This window comes from Leguminivora glycinivorella, chromosome 25, assembly GCF_023078275.1.
Source record: "Leguminivora glycinivorella isolate SPB_JAAS2020 chromosome 25, LegGlyc_1.1, whole genome shotgun sequence".
Classification (NCBI taxonomy): Eukaryota; Metazoa; Arthropoda; class Insecta; order Lepidoptera; family Tortricidae; genus Leguminivora; species Leguminivora glycinivorella.
The window spans coordinates 5,407,971-5,428,378 of record NC_062995.1 but is presented as its reverse complement, the minus strand read 5'-3'; the positions used below and the strand labels follow the sequence as shown (position 1 = coordinate 5,428,378).

The following is a 20,408-nucleotide window of genomic DNA, read 5'->3' as shown; positions in this document are numbered from 1 at the left end:
TAGCGGAAAAGTGTGAGAAAACAGGATGGTGGCGATTTTTAGTATGTGATTTAGGCAGATTTTTTCGGAGTTAGTAATTAGTTTATGTTTAAACATTATATCACATGGGTTTCAGAAATAGTATACCTTTCTAATAGTAGTAAAACTTTACAAATAAAACTTGCCAATAATTATATATTTATATAAATAAGTTTTGGCCTATTTAACTTCTAACACTGATTTGGTATTAAAATCAGTAGGTATTAAATATTTTTTTATTATTTTTCCTACAGTCAGAAAACCATTCACATATATTCATATCTCGTTAAAAGAAAAATTCATGCATTTAAGGGTTAAATTTAAAACCAATTATAAAAAGAAAATTCCATCTAAAAGTTCCGCCTGCGGCATGGTGCCCATTATAAGTATGCTGGCGGCAATTCCTCTCTGTATTGCCAGAGCGATACGTTGAGAGAAATATGCTCCAGCTCTGGGGTCTCCTGTGGAGTCAATGAGCCGTGCCGACAGAGGTCCCAAAAAGGCTTTCATGTTTGCCGACCAAGGACCCAGTGTCTCCATAGCATCAAGTGCCGCAAACTCGTAGTCCTTCGTCAAGAACGAGTAAGTATTTACGGCGCTTGAGAATCTGGGCCTGGTCAGCTGCACCACCAGCCTGAGTGCGGGTCGCCTGGATATGGGACTGCGCGAACGTATCTACGCATGTCGCGTCCCATAGGTACTAGGGTTCTGCCTAGTTTCCATGGCACCAAAGTTGATACGGGTTATATCGTTGAAGGAGAGATCATTTTGTGATAACGCAGCTAAATTATAAAAAATATATTTAAAACGGTCAATGACTGTAATGTTGATGTTAAATGTTTTATAAACGTAATTATTACAAATTGGTGCAACATTGAGAAATTAATTCTTAAAAAAAACAATTGCTGTGACATTGTATTTATAAGTAATGTGTAATGTTACAAAAAAAAATACCAGTTCTATCAAAAGGTTTTATTGGCGGAAATGTTAATTTGTGATATTACAGCAACTGCATAAAACCAATATTTCAAGTGGTCAATTGCAGTAATATTGATTTTGAACATTTGGGAAACTTTAAGTTTAGACATTGAGGTAATATCGAAAACTTGATGTTTCAAAGTTAATGTTGCCGTAACGTTGCGTATATAACATAACTAATACCTTGTTGCAGCAATGTAATAAATGAACATTTAAATAACTTGTGATCAAAACATCCTCGCAATATTATAATATCAGTTTTCATTTGTCATGTTATAGTAATATAGTATTAGTAATTTTCTGAAAGGTTCAAATTACCAATAAGTTGAATGTTGTTGTCATATTTTTTCGACTTTACGTTCTAAACTTACAAATGTGAGGTATGTAAACTTACTGCAAGTTATTGTAAGTTTCATGCTCAGTGGGTAGGCGGGGTTACTACCGAGAAAGCTTAGAGACTGTCAAACCCTTATATACCTGCGATTGCAGCGCCACCTATCTTTTGTTTTATATGTGCACTTCTGATAAACAGGGAGCGTACTTTTCATGCCGATGACATTAATCTGACGTCACGCTCCGTACAATAAAACAATTTGTGATCACCCTATCCCTATATGGAGTGTGACGTCAAATTGATGTCATCGGCACGAAAAGTACGCTCCCTGCAGTGATACATAAAGAGGTTCCTTATACTTCTAATCTCCATAGTCAAAACACTCAGAACATAGTACAAATTAAGTTTTTTTTTAATACTACGTCGGTGACAAACAAGCATACGGTCCGCCTGATGAAAAGCGGTCACCGTAACTTATGGACGCCTGCAACTCAAGGAGTGTCACATGCGCGGCTCCAACCCATCGCGTTGACAGCCCATTAGAAACTTGTACACTCCCTTTTGCTGTCTAAGTACACAGCAAAAAGGAGTGTACAAGTTCCAAGGAGGGTTTGGATTGCCGACGACTCAAAGGACAATAGACGGAACAAATTAGTTCCGCAGGTCCTTCCGTCACCAGCACACCGCACCCTCGTTGAGCTCAGTAAGAAGGAAGTAACGAGACGTTACATTGTCGACCTGCCTTTCATTCGCACGAAGAGGTTTGCCTCTTCTTTCCTAATGCGAACTGCTAAGGAATGGAACATGCTCCCCTCATCTGTAGGCCTAGCACATGATGGCCGCGAGAGTATGTCGCCGCGAGATAGATGACACGTCTTCTTCTAACTGTATTAATGGCATAAGGACGGGTAGTCTATCTCGCGGCGACATACTCTCGCGACAATCATGTGCTAACCCTGCTGGGTGAATTCAAGTCGAGAGTGAATAGGCTGTTACTGAACCAGTGAGCTACAACCTCGGCCTTGTCGTCACTTTCCATCAGGTGCGACTAAGGTCAATCACTGGCCAGTTTATAATAAATAACTAAAAAAGTACGTAAGAAGGTTGAGTTGAAAATAAGGTACTTACCAAAAAGCTTAACGTTGAGGGTCTGTGCAATAAACTTAAGTACCTTAAACACATTCGCTTTATAAGCTCAGTACATTAACAATGATTATTGTTAAAACTATATTTTACTTTTAAACTGGGATGTGACGCACACGTGAGGTCAGATGTTAATTATCACCTATTATTTGTTCTCTCAACAAACTAATCTTTCTCATAGAACATAGTTTGCAAAAGATACTTGGACTTACATATACTATACTAGCTTTTACCCGCGGCTTCGCCCGCGTAATAAAAGTATTCATTAAGATTTTCATGTGGATCCTTAGGTTTCTCTGTAGGTATATTTATCTGCGATTATTTCGATTGCACATAATACTTTTGCTTGCAATGATTGTAGAAATATTACACATCGACCACAGCGTAGGTAATTCTATATACGCTGGGGAAACCTTTATAAACATCCCACATAGCCCGTATTTCGACACTATGATCGGTGGGTAAAAAGTACTTTTTTCTATTATCCCTTAAAAAATTTTACATTTTGCTTATACTTATCGCAAACGTAATCTTCAAGCAACCAAACAACGATCGTCTTAGAGCACATTGATTGTAAGAGACCGCCGACCGATTATCCGTATCCCTCTAACGATACCCATATTATCCGCTATCGCTATCGCTATCGCTATCGCTATCGCTATCGCTATCGCTATCGCTATCCCTATCCCTACCCCTATCCCAATCCCTATCCCTATCCCTATCCGTTATCAAGATGTTCAATGATTTCTTATCAAGTGCTAAAATATAAAGTTTCATGGTTTTATCTTTTAAAATTAAGAAATCCCATACAAACTTTCAACCTCTTTTTCAACCCCTTCATCCCTTTTTTTTTAAATAAAAAGTAGCTTATGTTCTGTCTCAGGGTCTAAAGATTGTCTGTTCCAAATTTCATCAAAATCGGTTGCGTGGTTAAGCGGGAAAGCGTAACAGACAGACAGACAGACAGACAGAGTTACTTTCGCATTTATAATATTAGTATATAGTATATGGAATAGTATGGAATTAGTATGGATTACTAGTAGTTCGTAAGGACATGCTATAGCCTGTCAACCAAATTTTGGCAGTAGCAATGTACATCAAACTAAAGTATGGTATCCCTATGAAACGAACAAAAACCAGCAATGTACGTCGAACAGCCACAGAGATTTTTTTTTAAGGAGCTCGTTGGGCCTGCAGCATTGGAATGCCTCCCTAATAAAAAAAACATGTGAAACGCGTATACTCATCCTTTACTTCCTTACGAATTAGATAATGTATTAAAAAGGGACGGATATAAGTATACTAGTTATTTCTCTTTTTGGTAGGGTGGAGGTTTCCACAGATAAGATACAAATGACATGCGAATTTCCACTGATTTTCAAAACTAGTGTTGCTAGCCCGCGATTTTTCAAATTTGCCGCTTTGTTTTAGTGACAAGATTTGGTTGACGGTCTATATATATATATTTGGTTTGAGGAAACTTGACCATATTTCGTTATTCCGTGAGCATCTCGAGTGGCTACCCATCAGCCGTCGCAGAGACTTGCACACACTGTCCCTCCTTTTCAGTGTTGGGTATCGATTTTTCAATTTCGAACGCACAAATTCGCCTTTCGAAAGTTTGTGAAAAACGACGTAATGCTATTTTTGAAAAAGGACGGCTAGTAATTTTAAAACTAGTGGTAATGACCACTCTTTTTAGGGTTCCGTAGTCAACTAGGAACCCTTATAGTTTCGCCATGTCTGTCTGTCCGTCCGTCCGTCCGTCCGTCCGTCCGTCCGTCCGCGGATAATCTCAGTAACCGTAAGCACTAGAAATCTGAAATTTGGTACCAATATGAATATCAATCACGCCAACAAAGTGCAAAAATAAAAAATGGAAAAAATGTTTTATTAGGGTACCCCCCCTACATGCAAAGTGGGGGCTGATATTTTTTTTCATTCCAACCCCAACGTGTGATATATTGTTGGATAGGTATTTAAAAATGAATAAGGGTTTACTAAGATCGTTTTTTGATAATATTAATATTTTCGTAAATAATCGCTCCTAAAGAAAAAAAAAGTGCGTCCCCCCCCTCTAACTTTTGAACCATATGTTTAAAAAATATGAAAAAAATCACAAAAGTAGAACTTTATAAAGACTTTCTAGGAAAATTATTTTGAACTTGATAGGTTCAGTAGTTTTTGAGAAAAATACGGAAAACTACGGAACCCTACACTGAGCGTGGCCCGACACGCTCTTGGCCGGTTTTTTATCCTGTTAGTAGAATTTAAATCGCCAGTACCTAGTGGAGATAATATTGAACGAATTTCACGAAATCGAATGGCCGACATTCAAAAATCGGCCCCCTGTTCTACCCTTTCCCACCTCAAGGAGCGGTTCCGGTTTTTGGCGGAAAGCAGTGACCGGTTGCGATCTAGTCAGGACCTTTCGCTTACGATCCCTTCTCATAGACACCGATCGTACGACAAATCAGTCACAGTATACTCAGTGAAGCTATGGAATGCGTTGCCAGCTCCGCTGAGACAGTGTCAGTCAGTAGCATCGCTGAAGGCAAACGTATGCTTGTTTTTCACTGACGTAGTATAAAAAAACCAAGAGCGTGTCGGGCCACGCTCAGTGTAGGGTTCCGTAGTTTTCCGTATTTTTCTCAAAAACTACTGAACCTATCAAGTTCAAAATAATTTTCCTAGAAAGTCTTTATAAAGTTCTACTTTTGTGATTTTTTCATATTTTTTAAACATATGGTTCAAAAGTTAGAGGGGGGGGGACGCACTTTTTTTTCCTTTAGGAGCGATTATTTCCGAAAATATTAATATTATCAAAAAATGATCTTAGTAAACCCTTATTCATTTTTAAATACCTATCCAACAATATATACAGGCAGAGACAGGCCTAGCCTAGTGTGGTGGTCAAAGGTAAAATCTTTTGTAACACTTTTTGGCAAATATTTTTTTTTTTTTTTTTATATCACACGTTGGAATTGGAATGAAAAAAAATATCAGCCTCCACTTTACATGTAGGGGGGTACCCTAATAAAACATTTTTGTCCATTTTTTATTTTTGCACTTTGTTGGCGTGATTGATATACATATTGGTATTAAATTTCAGCTTTCTAGTGCTAACGGTTACTGAGATTATCCGCGGACGGACGGACGGACGGACGGACGGACGGACGGACGGACAGACAGACATGGCGAAACTATAAGGGTTCCTAGTTGACTACGGAACCCTAAAAATAGGTATAGTAGGAAGTATGAAGAAAATAGTTCTAATGAGATTCCGCAACATGGCTCGTAGTCCTAGTTATATTTCTGGTCAGACTTTATGAGTTTTTTCTTTAGGCAACTTGACTGTAATTAAAATAATATATTTTTCCCCTCACTAGCTCGGAAACACGTGTTTTGTCCTTTAATACCAGCGGGTAAAAACGCATTTTATCCACTAGTGGGTAAAGTAATTTGACCTTGAATAAAGTCAAATTAACTGCTTTAAAATTGATAAAAGTAGGTGAATCTAATACAAAAGATGATTTACCACCCGTGGAACTACTGGAAGCAGTGATAAACACATTTTTTGCGTTGTAGTTTCCTCGCTATAGTGAGGGGAAAAAGTTTTGTGTTACACTCGGGTGCAAATGTATTTTACTTCTCGTGTGTTAAAAAACTCACAAGTTCAGGATTCTATTCTCGAACCACTCGCTTCGCTCGTGGACTCAACTTTAGAATCCTTTCACTTGCTCGTTTTTCAATTCCACACTCGGCGTTAAATACAACTTTGCCCCCTTGTATAACAAATAACTATTTCAGTACAGATGGTGTTTTTTTTACGCACTAGTGCGAGAAGTGGTTCATTATATGCCAGGTCGAAACTTCGGAGGCTCATCTGTACCACAGTATAATGAAGAGTACTATCGTACAGTATGGCCACTCCCGCTCCCCTCTAAAAGCGTTGCCCACCCCCTCTCGGTTACCTCACAGTTACCGCCTGTCAAAAATGCGAACAATCAATCTGTCATATTTCACTCATACAAGCATGGTACGCGTTCACGTACACGAGCTTAGAATGTGTGCTAAGAACGCGCCTCTTTCAAATATTTGATCGTCAGTGTCCGAGGTGTGTCTGTACTGAAAAACGTCGTACGATACACGTGCGAAAAGGAAATTCGTAACTCGTGTCGATTTAAAACAGTCCCTTCGGTCGTGTTTTAATTTATCGCCACTCGTTTCGAACTTCCTTTTTTACGCACTTGTATCGTAATGTACTACTATTGTACCATGCACGAAATAAAGCATCAGATAAATGAAAAACATGGACAGAAGTTATTTTTAAATCCAATTTATTTTTAATAAGTCAGGTAGAAACATATAAAGTAACTGAGTTGACCATGACGTCACTCAATTCGATTTCATATAAATTCCTAGGGTTGCAAAAAAACGTTTTTTTTTTCTGGCTTGAAAAAAAAAACATGAAAAAACAACCGTGAAAAAAACAGTTTTTTTCTGGAGTATGTTTTTTTCTAATGTACGAAATCTCAAAATTTGCAAAGCAGTTAATCCTTTTATACACTATGTAACATAATTGCCGAAGATAAATCCTACGGCTTATACATTACCTTCTATAGTACCTTTAATTTTCATGGTGTTTATTTTAAAAAAAGGAAGTGGTATTCGTAACCGCTATTCGATACCGGTTATGCTCTTAAATGGATCACCAGCATTAATGTTACATCCTGTACGGTTTTTTAGACTTAATGTTAACTATTAAACTATTAAACTTTCTGAGTTCGCCACTTTCTGAGTTCGTCACTTTCTGAGTTCGCCACTTTCTGAGTTCGCCACTTTTTGACTTTGTCACGTTCTGGGTTCGTCACTTTATGAGTTTGCCACTTTCTGACTTTGTCACTTTCTGATTTCGTCACTTTTAGGTACTTACCTACAAGAAGTTTATTTTATTTTTCTTAAGGCTGTGTCAACCTTTTAGCTTGTACAGATTAGATATTTAGAGCGGCGTGGCTTGGCTCGCTGTATGTATGCGTAATAGACACGCACACTACTACGAGTACGTCGTGCGATCGCTTCCTAAATGTTACTAACTAAAAATATTACGCATTATTTTATTATCTTCACATTGTAGGTTGAATGTATGTGCTTAATTATTACTCTTATTACAACCTCATTATTTTTAACCGACTTCAAAATATGTGAAAGAAGAGGTTTTTTCAATTCGTGTGTTTTTTAAATATTTGTTATCTCAGGACCTCAGGCTCTTAGGTTTCAGAATCGGTCCCAATCAGGGCCGGATTAAGGGTAGAGCGAGTGGAGCGGCCGCTCTAGGCGCCACATGGCAAGGGGGCGCCAAAATCGAGAATGTGGAAAAATCCATACAAAAAATTATACGTTGCGTGGGCGCGCACATATCACAAAATGGCGAGAGGAGTCGGGAATTAATCCAGCTATTGAAAATCTAGATTTGTAATTCAGATTAAGTGGAAAGTTGCACCACATTGCCAACATATAAAGCCTGACAAGATTTTATTTGACCCTGAAAGAGTGTCGCTACAAACCGCTTTCATATGGCAATAATGTGCGGACGTCATATATAATGGGGACAGCGTGTACTGGTTTCGCTTTAATATTTGTGGAAAATGAAAACAGGGTTTTAGAGAATCAAAGTTAATAATATAGTAATAAGCAAGGTTTAAATACTCGCTACTTGTTTCCGCACAGCCTAAAATCCATGAATCTTGTGCCTTTATCGAAGTCGTCGATGTTTATTTTCTTTTTGCGTGGGACCTTGTTTTTATACTGGTGTCAATGATGTAACGGCCTTCTTATTTCTATAAATATTTTTCACGGCAGAGCTACAGACACCTTAAATAAGAACAAAAAATAAATTAAGCTAAATCGAAACCAAATAATCAGTACAGGACAACCGCACTATAAATTGTCAGTACCGGACATGTCAACAAACGATTTCGGAACATTGTTATCGAAATACTGTGAAATCCTTCATCCTTTTTTGTTGTTAGTAAATTATCACCTTAAGTATAATTATTTTCACCTTTTTAAATATTATTTTGGGCAAATTTGCGATGAAACCGTTAGAAAATTGAAAATATTTACTTCTCGTTTACATCACTGACATTCAATGATTTTTGACGACGGGTGTCAAATATTAATCCTTGCCAGTAAAATAAATTAGTTCAGCTGAAAATCCGCAACGTGGCGAGGGTCAAATAAAACTTGTCAGGCTATACCAACATTCATAAGGGCGCTGTTGCTAGGGCGCCGTAAAAGGAGGATTCTAGCCCTTGACGAACCATATTATTGTGCGGCGAACGACAAAGTTACGTCGCTATCCAAATGCAAAAATATGAGTCTGCCCGATAGTCCAAAGCGGAGCTCCTCATAAAGCCAAAGGCGCAAAACGTCTCAGAGAGGCGCAATTTTCTGAGTCACAGCAGGTGGTGAGTGAACTTCAAAGCAATAAGATCACTTAGTGGCAAAATACCGAAATGGACATCCCGACGGTGACGATCGAGTCCGCAGTTAATCTCTTAATTGACTCTTAGTATTATAAAAATAATAGTGATGGCGAAATATAAGAAGGCCTAAAAGTCGGGAACATAGGCGCCCTGTGAAGTCAAAATACCCCAAAATATGTAAAAGACCGCAGCTCAGAAGACAAAAGCTTGAAAGTTCGCGGATTCCCCGCTGGCGGGTTGAGTCTTAATAAATCGAGTCAATAGGAAAAAAAATCGCGCTCGCTTCGCTCGCGCTTACTATTTATATGTTCTCTTTCAGTTAGAACAAAATCCGAATCTACTTTCCTGTCTTAGCCACTATAGTGCTCCATTTTGTTTGTTATTTTATGTACATGATATCAACGGTCAGCCACACTTAACTAAACTAGGGTGCGACTGCGAAAGTTCAACCTGTTCAACCATTTGTCCCTTTCGTACTCTGTATGATGATATCCATAAATTCTATATTGCGTTAATCTTCAAATTATGGCACTACTATGAAAAAAAAAAATGTCGCGCTCGCTACGCTCGCGATTTTTTTTTTTTTTATGAGGAACAGGTAAACCATTTGACCGCAATCTCACCTGATGGAAAGTGCCGATGCAGTCTAGGATGAAGCATGTTTACCCAAAAAATGTCTATTCACTCTTGATTTAAAAAGATCCAAATTATAGTGGGTTGGAAATAGACATGCAGGAAGTGAGTTCCACTCCTTAGCCGTTCGCATGATAAAGCTAGATGTAAATCGTTTAGTGCGAATCATTGGCAAGGAAACGACGTAAGGGTGAAACGCAAGTCCGCGCCTAGTCCCGCGTTGACAGAAAGGAGACGGGGGGATTAGATTATGTAAGTCCATCGCACACTCCCCAAAATGTATCCTGTAGAAAACCGATAAGCATGCCACCTTCCTACGATGTTCAAGGCTCTGCAGTCTAGAATCTGTTAGTCTCGTATCACCAATAAGCTTCCTAGCGCGTTTGTCAATAGAATCTAAAGCGGCCAGCTGATATTTGGCGGACCCATCCCAAAGGTGACTGCAGTATTCCATACAAGATCGGACTTGAGCTATGTAAAGCTGGAGAAGCTGTCCCGGTGAGAAGAACCGCTTGACCCTGGAAAGGATGCCCAATCGACTGGCCGCAGATTTAGCAAGAGATTCTATATACGCCCCAAAGCCCAGGTTAGACGAGATACTCATGCCAAGTAGCTGAAGGTGGTTAGATATCGGCACAGACACATCCCGGAAAGTCGGAGTCAGGTCAAAAGGACTCCGTTTTGCAGAGAACAGACACGCCTGCGTTTTGGTAGCGTTGAATTTGACCAGGTTAGCATCACCCCAATCAGACACCGCGCTGAGTGATGAATTCATACGATCTACCAAAGCTCGTCGACAGGACTGGACCTCTTCTTTATTAGCGCGCGCGCTGGAGAGATATCTGTCCGCTACAGTGCTATCATCGGCATACCCAAAAATACCTGGGACCAACATGTCGTTAATGTGTAGCAGAAATTTATTTTCCTGCGTAGTGAAACTTCTTCCCAAGGGCGCTAAAACTCAAACTCGCTCTACCCTGATCTAGTGCACGGGCCGGCGCTGGTCCCAATGTTTCCAAATGTAATGAAATTACTACAACGTAATAAGCATACGTCGCACTACAGCGGCCGGATTGGTGGCACGTCAGTGGTTAGGTTGCTAAAAAAATCAATACGTTTTCGAGTTGACAGAATAAAGGTATTTGTACTTAGTATTTGGTATTTCTGTTTCAAATAATTATGTGCAATTCCAAATATCTTAGCAACTTTTTATAAACATCATAAAAGGTTGACGCAGTCTTAAGAAAAATAAAATACACTTCTTGTAGGTACCTAAAAGTGACGAAATCAGAAAGTGACAAAGTCAGAAAGTGGCGAAGTCAGAAAGAGGCAAACTCATAAAGTGACGAACCCAGAACGTGACAAAGTCAGAAAGTGGCGAAATCCGAAAGTGGCGAACTCAGAAAGTGGCGAACTCAGAAAGTGACGAACTCCAGAAAGTGGCAATCTAAGAAAGTGACATTCTCGGAACGTGACGCTCTCAGAAAGTGGCCTCCTTAGAACGTGACGTCCACAGAAAGTGGCGTCTTCAGAACATGACATAACCAGAAAGTGACTAGTAAAGAAAATGACGTACTCCGCCTAAAGGGTTAGGGTCTTATAGTTCACGGACGAAAGTTCTAGTTATGTTAATATTTTAGCGAGTTTTTTTCATGTTTTTCCTATTGTTATGTTAATTAGTACTTACGTATTATGTGCAATTATTAATAACATTATCTTATACTAAAAAAACTATATCTAAATCGGTTCATCCGTTCGGGAGCTACGATGCCACAGACAGACACACACACAGACAGACAGACAGACACACACACAGACACGTCAAACTTATAACACCCCGTCGTTTTTGCGTCGGGGGTTAAAAACGGAAGCATAAACACCGGCAAATGACCAATGAAGACAAAAAGGTAAAAATACAGTGGATAAAGGGACACAGTGGATCAAGGGGGAACAATGCAGCAGATGAACAGCCGGCTTACTTGCTAATTTGTTAATTCGTTTCTGTGGCAATAAAGAAATTTCAATTTCATGATTTCAAGTTATTGACTTGTAAAATAACCCTGAGGCTTTTTTTTTTTATATACTACGTCGGTGGCAAACAAGCATACGGCCCGCCTGATGTAAAGCGGGGACCGTAACCTATGGACGCCTGCAACTCAAACAGTGTCACATGCGCGTTGCCACCCCATTAGAAACTTGTACATTCCCTTTTGCTGTGTTAAGTACACAGTAAAGGCTTACTTGTAGAATACTGTGTATTGTTTATTTATGAAGAAAACAAGAGACTTCACTTTTGACACTGTGTCACATTGCAGCTATATCTCAAAAGCATTGCTCGAATATGGCAGATAAGAGCGACATTTTTACTTGCTTCAAAGTTTTCATAGCAAATGTATAAAAAATAAGCTATTGTGAATAAATTCTCAGGCGTCAAAGAATAGGTACGTACTAATGAAGAATTAATGAATAATTATAGAAGCAGGGTAATTTTTAGGGTTCCGTAGCCAAAATGGCAAAAACGGAACCCTTATAGTTTCGTCATGTCCGTCTGTCCGTCTGTCCGTCTGTCCGTCTGTCCGTCTGTCACAGCCGATTTACTCGGAAACTATAAGTACTACAGTGATGAAATTTGATGGGAATATGTGTTGTATGAACCGCTACAAAATTATGACACTAAATAGTAAAAAAAAGAATTGGGGGTGGGGCCCCCATACATGTAACTGAGGGATGAAAATTTTTTTTTCGATGTACATACCCGTGTGGGGTATTAATGGAAAGGTCTTTTAAAATGATATAAAGTTTTCTAAAAAACATTTTTCTTAAAGTGAACGGTTTTTGAGATATCAGCTCTCAAAGTCGTAAAAAGTATGTCCCCCCCCCTCTATTTTTATAACTACGGGGTATAAAATTCTAAAAAAAATAGAGGTGATGCATGCTAATTAACTCTTTCAACGATTTTTGGTTTGATCAAAGTATCTCTTATAGTTTTTGAGATAGGTTGATTTAACTGTAATTTTGGTTAAGTTATTGGTTTATTATATTTGCTGCTACGGAACCCTTTGTGCGCGAGCCCGACTCGCACTTGGCCGGTTTTTTAAATAAAAAATCGGCAAAGATCAATAATTTTTGTATTAGATACCCTTAAGTAGTATTAATTTGTAGTTTTTCAGCTGAGAAGGGTCCTTATGCTGTTATGCTGCATTTAGCAATACGGAAAATTTCAGTTACAAAGGTCCTTACTACACTTCCAAGCCACTGCACTGGTTTTGTAAAGGAAATTCAAGTGCCATGCCTAGTGCCTACGGGCAAAGGCCCGTAAAAAATTAGGTACTGCGAAAATCACAGAATGCCGTTACCGTGGTGGCGAAATTAGCAAATAAGTACTAAGTATTCTTCTGCAGCCATTTTTCTCATAGGCGTTATCTATTGGAATAAATATGGTGCTAAGTAATAACTAAAGATCGTTATCAGCGTGCTGTATTGGTGGCAGAGTATGGTTGACAAAAAAACAAATACACAAGTATTTTTTAAAACACTACATATACTTAACAAATTATGAAATATATACATATTTATAATTACTTATCCAAATTACATTAAATAAATAACTAAAATTTGTTCATATTTGGCTGTCAGTCTTTCACGTCGATTAGAAAAAATCCATTTTAAATAACTAAATGACCTTTGTACGTTGATAGAAGTTACAAGAAGGTTGTTATAAAATCTGGGTATTGTGTCAAATTCATGCTGTGAATGAAGATACTGGGTTGAGTGCTTGAGTTATTCGTGCACTTTATTACACTCCTCCGTGCTCGTCTTACTTCGTGCACTACTTTTGACTTGAACTACTTACTTGAATAAAAATTCTAGATAATTAGTCGTATTTAGAGTGCATTTGATTATTTGGATTTAAATAATATAATATATATAATAATTCATTGCTTCCTGCTACCTAAAGGTTGTCTGGTAGAGATCGCTTCTTAGCGATAAGACCGCCTGTTGTTACCTAGTTATTAAGCGTGATCCATCTTGTGTATTTTTTTTTTGTATGGTGCACAATAAAGAATATTATTATTATTATTTCCTTTATTCATTTTAATTCTTAGGCTAGGATTTTTATAATACTGTAACTAAATCTCCGCTCACCTTACTTATTTACTTACTTACTTGACTAACCAACAGTATAGCTAACCCCCCTTTAAATATACCCCGTAAATTTGGCCTTGTGATCGTCTAGCGTGAATAAGTAGAACCCTTCGATGTGAACCGCGATAACCTAGATCCTTTAATGAGTATCAGCTGTATTTTTGACTAATTTTTAAAATTTTATTTATTTATATTTTAAAGAAGAATAAAGGTTATTGTAGCATAATAATATAGTGTTATAGAAGAGTATTTTATCAGATTTAGGCCTAGAAAGTTATGAGTGAGAAAATTAATGACGTGATGAAGAAATTTTTAGAATAAAAGTTAGTGAGTGAAACATACATGAAATAAATATTAAAAATTATTTTAGAAAACATCGGCTACGCTCTATTTTCGATTCCGGTTTGGGGTGAGAACTTGCGATACCGTCTGGAATCCTTAGGCTCAATCAAACCACATTATTGGGCATCCTAAGCAAGTAAGCCTGAAGGGCTATCTATCTACAAACTAACCCCTTTTTTATTTTGTTTCTTTTCCCTAGCTAAACCCCCCGTTCCCCAATACTGCTAATAGACCATAACTTCTCGATCCTTCTAATGTATCATCAAGGCTCCGAGTAGTTGCTACCACTGAAAACAAAGTAAGTAAGTCTAGTAACTCCTTGAAGCTTTTGACTTGTCATCAGTGGACGGCGCTCGCATGCCACTGGGCCCTATAACAAATCTATGCTTTTTATTCCAAAGTATAGTTTGTTTCCTAACCAACTTGATAGAATTTACCATGAAAAACTAGTTAGCAACACTCACTGGCTCGATGCTACATGAAGAATCAGAAATTGCTACCACAATTATTAATTTCACTCAAATAAATTCAGTAATAAGAGTTTTTATAAATTACCAGTTTTACCACATATTTTAAGATAGTAAACACCACATTTAAAGTCCATTAAAACCATATAAATACACGCCTATCAATTATACTTCAAAACCAATCGTAAAACAACCCTAATTTCATAGAAATAGTGTGTGACGCTACCCTAATCCTATTGTTTTCCCTACTCTAACATATCTGAAACACAGACCATCACTTACCATAGATCTTGTGTTCAGAATATGCGCAAGTGTATCCCTACTAGAGCTGTACAGTTCAGCCAGCGAAGCTGAGATAGGCAACCTATAGGCTTGTGTTGGTTAGATCCCCCCCTCTGCTTTTGCCCGCGGGCTAGGGTAGCAGAGAGTAGATCGCCCTATCCGTGTATATATCCAGTATTCTAGGACACACCAGTACCAGCCACATGGGAGACCCAGCTGCGATCAAACTTTACTTAGATATGGATCAATCACAACCGAAATCCCCAACAACCAACGCCAGCATGGACTAGAGCACCGAGTAAATAAATATATATATATATAGGACCCCAGCCTCAAATACTGCCGACTTCAGTGAGCAAGGATTACTCCTAATGCCTTTCGTCAATCGTGAAAGTCCTCACTTCCATCTAACAGTTGGACTCTTTGAGACCGGTGAGAAAATACGCTTTTGTAAGTATAAAAAGCGTCCAAGCCCTCCACTTGGAACAAAAAGACCCCTAAACGCCTTATGTTTAACAGCCGCAAGGTATAAAGCGCTTAGCCGGACAACAGTCTGTCACAAACAATGATCTGGCTTATAACTTTCACAAAATAACCCCATAGAAAATTACTAAATTCAATTTTACTGACCAACTAAATAAACGAGTGAAGTTTCCTTTACGTGCTATAATCTAAGCTTAGTTTTGCAAGAATTACTCCCTACAAAACCAAACACAGACTTATCTCCAAGCACCAGCCATACATCGACCCAGTCTTTGTATTGCTTGACGGCACTCATGAAACAAAGCACAGAAAACTTCACTATACACAACAATTTAAATATAACACTACACTATAAATAGAACACTAAATTAACCCCACAACTGACAGTAAAGCAATTCCACCACAGGTCTAAGTTCAACTGTACGACGATATTGTCCCCGCACAATCAAACAGAGACACAATTTCAAAGTTTACAATCACTTAGAATAATTTCCAAGTAAAAACAAACAGAGAAATAATAGCAGAACAACTTCACTCACCAGTATAACACACGAAAGCCAGAGACACTGTTAGTCTTGTAGATATTTTAAGAATGACGCGCGTCGGCTCGCTCCGACCCTTTTATAGATTCTATCTCCGACTTCCGACTTCCGACATCCGACTTCCGACTTCTGACATTCGACTTCCGACTTCTGACATCCGACTTCCGACTTCTGACATTCGACTTCCGACTTCTGACATTCGACTTCCGACTTCTGACATCGGACTTCCGACAAGATGGCTACTCAATCGTGTGCTTTGTTTACTAAGTCTTATGCCCTATGCATTAGAGTTCACGATTAACACACGGATGTTTGCTTATCAACACGTGCCGAGTACACGTGTTTTAGAGAGAGACAGAGCTATTGATATTGATACCTATGTAGTCCAATAGTGGAGCGATTCGCAAATATTTTTACGTAAATATTATTTTGTGGAACATTCTTATTTATTTTGTAAGTAATTTCGCAATGAAATATTTTATCTGTTACTAAATGTTACATTGAATGATATACTCAGGAAGCATAATAACCAATATTAGTCATTATTATTTCTTTGACTTGTAAATGAAATCCAGACATAATATCGGAACGTTACGCAGCTGACAACTGTCAGTGTCAGTATTCCGTCCATGTGAACGTAGTTTGTTGATAAATATGTTTTTCCAACCTGTTTTGCACCAAATAATAGTGAATTTTATGAGTGAAGACGTGACTAAACATGTGATAAACCATCAAAGATATTATTTGTTAAAATATTCAATGAAATCCCGAAGGAAATATGCACCAAAAAGTTGGTCAAGGAAAAGTTGATTCGCCGTAAGTTTTATATGTAATAACGAGTCCATTTCCTCGTCATAGACGCTTGTTCTGTTACAACTCGCCCCCAAGATTGGACTTTTTTTATAAAATACAAAGTGGTTTGTAAAAAAATCCAATCTCACTTAGCAAAAGAAGCAATAAAATTGAATAAAAGAATGAAAAATATTTCTAGATCAGTCGGAAATATCCCCCATTTCTAATCGTGTGGTGTGTATTCCAATACTATGCAACTGCTAGCGACTCAGTTTTGAAATCAGCTCATCAGAATCTCGACAATGAACCATGATAACCCCTTTCTCAGAGTCCACGCATCGCCAGGGATACCAGGTTGTGAATCTGATAGGTCCTATTAACCCGTTCTTGCTAGCTCGTTCCCCGGTCGCGGCGAATATTCATTCCATCCACACTGTTGGACCGGAATAATTATCGTAATAATTTCAACGAGTTCACAATAACTTCCCACGCAATTACGAAGAAACCTTTAGAGCTCTCATTATAAGTCCAGAGCCTTCAATCTCCATTGTCGAAACTCAAACCAATTCCTCTACCTAATCACTCCCAGCCACATGCTTTGGCGCATGTCTCATACTTGAATAAAATATACAGACTTAAAGTTTATTTGAGAGTGTTTTTTTTTTTTTTATAAAACAAACCTTAAATGACATAAGCATGTACCTCAACTCGGTACCATATCATGATCAAATGAAGAAATGATTTGATGATACTAAACTTCACATATTTGAACACATAACAAGGAAACAAATATTGAAAAGAGCCTCGTTCTCACTAGACGATTTTGGCCCTTTTATATGTCGATTGTCAAATACATCCCATTCAAGATGAGGTGTGTGGTTTTAGTATGGGTCTTATTACCTTGTAGAGTGAGTAGCCACGAAAAACTACCCTTGAAATGGGTCGAATCCAAATGGATTTTAACCTAACCGATAAGCTTTTTATGGCTAATGTGTTTCCCTCAGCCCCCCCGCTGTTTATTCCCCGCAAATTCCGACCAAACTAGTTTTGACCACTTTCCAGCGCTGTCTGTCTATATCAATCCACTCATTCCATAAAAAAAAATCATTCGAGACACACTTCATTCAGTCATTCATCCCATTCAAAACATTCTTACATCTACATAAACATTCATCATCTCTAAATTATTCACACACACACACAATGTAACCATTCTTACTTCCTCATTCGCTCTTTCACTCGATCTCAACAGAAAGCCAACGCTTTTAAAAGTAATCAAAATAACGAATAAAAATGGAAATAAAATTACACAATAACCTCAAAAATTCACGTATCCCATTTTACCCCACTCTACCCTGACTCGAAGGCAAAAAAAAAAAATTCTATTTATCTATGATAGGTTTCATTTTATACGTCTATATTTCATTTTTACAAAATATTTATTAACCGCAAACAATTTGACAATGTGTGAAAATTGTTTGATGCACATACTAAAAATAAAATGTTCGTACGAACAAAATGTTACATTTTATGTTCACATTTTAATTAGAGTCAATTACTGTAAGGACACTACCCTACTTTCAATTTCCTGTCTTTGTTTTTTTTTTTTTACAGTTCATAGCAAAATTGATAGCATAAAATGCAAAAAATTTATAAAAGTAAGTAAGCAAAAAAAAATAGTGGCCCTCCCTACTCTGATCTTTGTCTGATAAAATCGTTATGCTTAGAAACGAGGATTTGCACTGATGCCAACCAACATCGTACAGTATACCACCCTATATAATGTAAAACCGATAACGCATAAATAATAAATATCACTGCTAACTGTAATAACTAAAATGAAAAATAGTTTATCCACCGCTCTGAATTTTCTAATGTCTACCCCAGGTAGACTAGATACTATATGTCCAATTATGATTATATTAAAAGAATCCAACCATACAATGAATGTTCAATACTTTCTCTATACAAAAAAAATTTAAAAAAAAAATTGTTGTCCACATAATGAACCGACTTCTTTATCTAGATAATAAAAAAAATCCGTATTATAGATTTACATCCACCATACACCACTTTATAATCCTAGGAATGAAACTACTAAATGACAGTGAAACTTTACGATGGGCTAGCCAATAAGGCCCTTTATCACACAGATCACTATAGAAATAAAATTAATTTTAGTCAAAATTTTGACTTCTACCACCCCTATAATAATAACACTGCATCTCAATAAAATTTTGAAGAACTCATGACACGTTTAAAGAAAAATAATAATGTTCCACATAAGTATGTCGCAATAAATAAACATTCTTTACTAAGAAGTCATTAACTTGTAACCAATGTACTCATAAATTTACATTACACATCATGTAATGTTCATAATAAACGCATAATACAATTTTGCAAAAAAAAAAGTAATTGCAGTTTTGAAGTGGTTTTCATATTTTCAATTTTTTCCCGCAAAATATGATGTATCCTTAATTTTGATATGGTTTTGATATTTTTTGTAAAATATAATGTAACATCAAATTTGATGTGGTTTTGATAAAATATATTCCCTTTTTTTTTTTTTTTTCAAACTATCTGCAAAATTTTATTTTGGTTTTAATTGCCTTATGATAAAATACAAAATGATGTCATAAGTAGGTTCAAAATACTTTTATTTGATTGGATAATAATATAACAAAATAATGAATTTTTCTTGAAACGAGCTTAAAACTTGTATTGTCCTATTCTATGTCTTCAATATTGTATAACATGCCCCGAAAGTCTTTTGTAACCTCGGGCAATTTATTCCTTCTTCATTACATTTGCAGCTGCAGCAAACTTTGCAAATTGTTAACAAACACGACAATGGGCTGAGGAACTTGGTTAAAGTGTCTCTCTTCCTTTTTTTTTTCTTTTCATACTTGGCTAGTTCTATGATGAGTTCTTGAGTAGCTAATGATGATGATTAGATCCTGCTGGCCTCCTGGTAATATTTCAAAATTTTCCAAACTATTCTCTTCTCAGTCGGTGTCATAACCCAGGACACCATGAAACCTCTTCCGAAGACACGTTGCACACTTGATCACAATCAGCATAACCGCAAAAGATCCAGTTACTTATTTTTGAACACAGCAAGTAACTTGAAACCAATGAATATTTCTTCAACTCTAAAGTTGGCTAGTCCTTATTTGTCCAATCATTGGTCAAAAAATAAAATATTGCATAAATCGAATATCATAAACACTTGTTATTTCACTAGCGTTACTAAGCATGCACTTAAACACACACTGAAGTTTTCACCGCATGTTTCCACCGTCCTCGCTGATCCACTATGTTCAATGACAGAACACTGCTGTGGTAAGAATCTATCTTAGGTTAAAAAAGCTAAAGTTAAAGACTTCCAATAAACAGAGGGAAAGATAAAATAAAAATCACAAGCGTTAAAATATTTTCCAAAAAAAATATGCCAACTAAGGTTGCAGGACCATCTAGGTACTTTAACCATATGAGACGTACGTCTCATTTACGTTCACCTACAATTATTATTATTATTTTTTTTTTTTCCTCAAGTATGATGTCTGATCGCTAAGTGACTTTAATTTTTCTAACTCAAAAATTACTGCAGACTATAAAACTCCGTCTTGTTTGCTCAATAAAACTAGAATAGGGTAAATTAACTGGGGTTTTGAACACTTACATATATGTATTTTTCTTGATCGGCATTTTCTGTTCCATTCTTCTGTTTAGTGTGGCATAATATGGCACCACTAAC

The 20,408-nt window shown here is 37.3% G+C and overlaps 1 protein-coding gene across 1 annotated transcript in view; it reads right to left on the bottom strand.

Annotated features, from left to right (window-relative positions):
• LOC125239514 (cytochrome P450 4C1-like) overlaps positions 1-2,528 on the bottom strand; it is a 60,207-nt gene extending 57,679 nt beyond the window's left edge. The window contains exon 1 of the mRNA XM_048147128.1: positions 2,459-2,528. The gene's annotated coding sequence lies outside the window, so the exon portion shown is untranslated. The remainder of the gene's footprint in view (positions 1-2,458) is intronic.
• Between the last annotated feature and the right edge of the window lie 17,880 nt (positions 2,529-20,408).